The 4,551-nt window shown below is 37.7% G+C and overlaps 1 protein-coding gene across 2 annotated transcripts in view; it reads right to left on the reverse strand.

Annotated features, from left to right (window-relative positions):
• The window catches only part of LOC309658213 (teneurin-2-like), a 1,589,229-nt gene that overhangs the window by 576,847 nt on the left and 1,007,831 nt on the right, over positions 1-4,551 (reverse strand). The gene's annotated exons all lie outside the window — the stretch shown is intronic.

Consider the following 4,551-nt stretch of genomic DNA (forward strand, 5'->3'; position numbering starts at 1 on the left):
CTCAGATTGAACAAAAATAGGTGTCATTTCTGTTCTCCAAAGAAGAATAATTAAGCCTCTGTTTTGGGTAGTTACCCAGTTCTTAGAAGAAAAGTCTTCCTCCTTCCCAAACTTTCGGCATCCTCAAGTGTTAATATGTGAAGTACACCCCTTTTGATTATGTCTGTTAAAATTTAAGCACCTCTCATATATATCTTAGTTTATAGCATTGTCTAAGCCAAACATTCATAAATTTATAGTTCTTCCTAGGGTGACCCTACCTGTAGATCTGAATGAATAGTGAGCCGCCTTGCACAACCCCATCTTTGCTCAGGGGGAAACAGTAAAGAGGAGGAAAAGGAACATGGGTCTTGGAATTAGAAGGCCTCAGTGGGAGTCTAGGTTGGGCCACTTGTCAGTTGTTGGATCTGATTGGAAGTTTCCAGACTCGGAGAACAAAACTACTGCTACTACTCTCTCAAGGTCATAGGTCTGTGCTCTGGGAGCATTTGCTGAATAAGCTAGCCCATGCTTGACTGTGAGTGAAGAATAACTCATGACTTTAGCATGGCCTACTTTTTGCTTCTTTATCTTCTATAAACAAAGTATCTCATTTTTTCTGATTTTAAAATAACATGTGTCTGCCATGGAAAATTTGGAAAATATGGAAGTACAAAGAAAAAAGTAAAACTCTCTCTTATTCATTCCCCACGTATAATCACTGCCAACGTTTTGTGGTATTTCTTTCAAGTGGGTATACATACATGTTTATGTATGGTACAATACATGCTGTGTGTATTTTTTTTTTCTCATAACATGATATTACACATGTTTTCCATGTTTGTTACTATTCTTAGAAAACATGAGTTTATAGCTCCTTAAAATGCCATAATATGCCTTTGCCAAGTGTGCTTTTGCCTGCCCTGAATTTCACTTTCTTAAAAAAATTATTTTGGAAGTGAAATCTCAGTTTAAAAAAATCAGCAAAACAGAAGTTTAAAGTAAAAATACTGAAGATTCTATTTACTCCCCATTGTCCTGCAAGATATATTCTATAGCACGTTCCCTGTATGCTTGCAGAAGTTTTTCTGTACATTCACAAAAATAATTTCTATATACTCACTACTCAAGATCTGTAACATCAGCATTCTCTTGGAGCTTACTGGAAGCAGAGAATCTCAGATCCCATCCCAGAGCCACTAAACCAACTCTGCATTTTAACAAGATCTCAAGCAATTTGTACACATATTAAAGTTTGAGAAGCTGGTCTGCATCAGAGAACTTTAGAGCCAAATCCAGGCTGCTGCCTCTTTTGTATGGCATGCCAAATATGAGTACTTTTTATATTTTCAAATGGTTGAAAACAAATCAAAAGAAGATCTCTATTTTGTGACATAAGAAAATTATATAAAATTCAAAGTTCAGTGTCCACAAAGTTTAATTGAACATAGCCATGCCTGTTTGTTAATGTACTGTCTGTGGCTGCTTTGGTGCTGCAGTGACAGAGTTGAGCAATTGTGACAGAGATGTTATGCCCTACAGAGCCTAAAACATTTATTTTCTGTCCTTTACAAAAAAAGTTTGCAACCCTGCTTTATCTGGCAGAGTACCTAGGACAGTGAGCATGTAACTCAATTTCTTTATATATATGCATATAATTAAATGAACTAAAAGCAAACGACCAAGTATTTCAGAAACTGTATGTATATTACATTTCATAACCATTTGGTGATATTTATCATATTTAATATTTGCCTATTTGCTTATTTTCTCTCTCTTCACACTAGAAACAAGTTTCAAGAGACCACCTTGTTTCCTGAAGACACACATTACAGACACTCAATAAATATTTGCTGAATTTTTGACATTCACAATAATATCATGAGGTAGGTATGATTGTTATTCATATCTATACATAAAATAAAAATAGGAAATTATCTGCCCAGGATCACAGGCAAATTAAGTGACAAAGAGGGCAAATATTTTCTGCTAGAAATGTGTTTTCTGCTCTGCTTTTTCTTTGAAGAACTTTAACGGAAAAGTTAGAGAAGAAATGGCAGTGACCATTCCTTTATGTGCATTAAAAAATAAAGACTGTATTTGGTTGGAACATTAAAGATATGGTTTAGAGAAGTTCTAAAACCTGCTATATTTACATAGCCATTGGCCACCAGAGCTCGGATTTCAAAGCACTCGGTATAATAACTTCAGACCCCACCCTCTGGCTACTCTCTGGCTACTAGACTCCGAAAATTGAATGATATGAGCCAGGTTGCAGAGGGCCATTTAATTGTTTATTGTGAAAATATGAAATTGGCTCAAAGATCTTTGATCTCAGAAATAAACTGCTAGTTGGCATCAGCTGCTTAGTCAAGCACTTTAGTGATAAATTCAGGAAAGACTCTTGAGTTATAGAAAGAAACCTTGGGAGAGGCAGGAACACAGGTAAACCATGAGGAACTGGTGAAACTCTATCCAAAAGCAGCAAAGAGGAGGGTACCAACGTTGGCTGATCTAACCTAGGACGGCAAGATAGAGCATAAAGGAAGAACAATTAGTAAGATAAAGAGTAGGGCTTCCCTGGTGGCGCAGTGGTTGAGAATCTGCCTGCCAATGCAGGGGACACGGGTTCGAGCCCTGGTCTGGGAAGATCCCACATGCCGCGGAGCAACTAGGCCCGTGAGCCACAACTACTGAGCCTGCGCGTCTGGAGCCTGTTCTCCGCAACAAGAGAGGCCACGATAGTGAGAGGCCCGCGCATCGCGATGAAGAGTGGCCCCCGCTCGCCGCAACTAGAGAAAGCCCTCACGCAGAAACGAAGACCCAACACAGCCAAAAATAAATATAAAAATAAATAAAAGATTACTATTAATTAAAGGAAGAAAAAAAAGAGTAAAGGGAAATAGGTAACTAAGAGAAAGGAAACTGGCGCTCCCTGTGCAAGAGCATGAGGGGTTTAGAGGGATTGGGTTTTTAGGTCTATGAATTTTTCTCTCATCTCTAACTGATGCCAACATCTCAAGTTGTTGCAAACGAGCAGAGAATTCCCACACCCAGATACTGATTTAATTATGAAAACAAGACTCTAGCAAGGAATCCTGCCATTTGCTTGCGGGTAGCCCTGTGAGTGAACTCACTTGTTGGAATTTGGCTCCTTTTAAGAATTTATTAATCCAACATTTTGATTTGCACGTTGTTTCAAATTTGCAAGGTACTAACATCAGCGTTTCGATGGCCGGGCCTGAGAAAACTATGTTTGTCTTAGGACAAAACAGGTGATAAGGATGACATTGCTGCTAAAATACCTGGGCTTATGATGGGTTGGGGGCTTCGGGACCCAAGAGTCTTGTTTAGCTTGGCGGAGGGCATTTTCTCTAAGGTACAACGGCAGGAGGAGACCAAAGTATCTTAGAGCTAACTCTCTTTGCTGCTCAAGTAATTACTTTGCATGTGCATTTTACCCGTGTGCGTTAAAATATGGTATGGTATTTCAAAATATGTTTTTATCACATAATAGCCCTGAACTTATCATTTTAATGTGCTGAACTTTCATTAAACAGTTTTATTCACTAAAGATGAAACTTTCAGAAAGAATGAAAATAGGTTTTTTGCTTATCTAAAAATAATTAGTTATTCCCAAAACCAAAAGGACAATTGTTAATTTACTAGGGAATCTCACTTACAAGTCAGTTCCACACCACGATCTTCACATCTCTTTTATAACCAAGCTCTTACAAATCATGGCAGAAGATTCCTTTTTTCTCCAAAAATGTCCCCTATTTCTTTGTATTCTTAGAATCAGCTAGTCAGTTATGGTCAGAGCATGGCATTTTATCATCATTGATCTATGCATTGCCCTTTTTTGTTTTTATTCCCCTTGTTTGTCTGTTTTATTTCATTTTATCTGCATTTTCCTACACCTTCCCACCCGCAAAACGCAACCATTCTCATGTGTTTGTGTATCATTTGTTTGGTATAGGGTTGACAGATAAAACACAGGACCCCCAGTTAGATATGAACTTCTGATAAACTACAAATAACTTTTTAGTATGAGTAAGTCTCAAACATTGTATGGGACATACTTATACTAAATATTTGGTCCACACTTATAATAAAAAAAAAATTCATATTTTATCTGAAATTCAAATTTAACTCAGTATCCTGCATTTTTATTTGCTAAGTCAGGTAATCATCGCTTGGTGCAATCTGTACAATGTTTCTTATTTTGCTGTATGTATCTTTAAATGGATAATTCTCTGTTGCTCTCATTTTTATACTCATTACACTATTTTTACAATCCACCTATCTGCCTTTGGGTCATCCAGTTTTACTTCTGTTTCTATGAGGGCTTCCTTGTACTTCATGGGATATATCTGCCACTGGGGACCTATCTAGTACCCCACTGCTAGATACTCAGGTTGGGATAGAACTTAATTTCCAATCACCATGAGCAATGTTATGATGAGCATGTTCCTAGATGCCCTTTATCATCCGTGTGAGAAAATCTTTAGACTCTAAACTCAGGGTCACAACTGCTTGATCATGTGTCTGTGTGCGTGTGTTCAGTGTGTC

The sequence above is a fragment of the Balaenoptera physalus genome (assembly GCF_965194825.1).
Source record: "Balaenoptera physalus genome assembly, chromosome: 3".
NCBI lineage: Eukaryota > Metazoa > Chordata > Mammalia > Artiodactyla > Balaenopteridae > Balaenoptera > Balaenoptera physalus.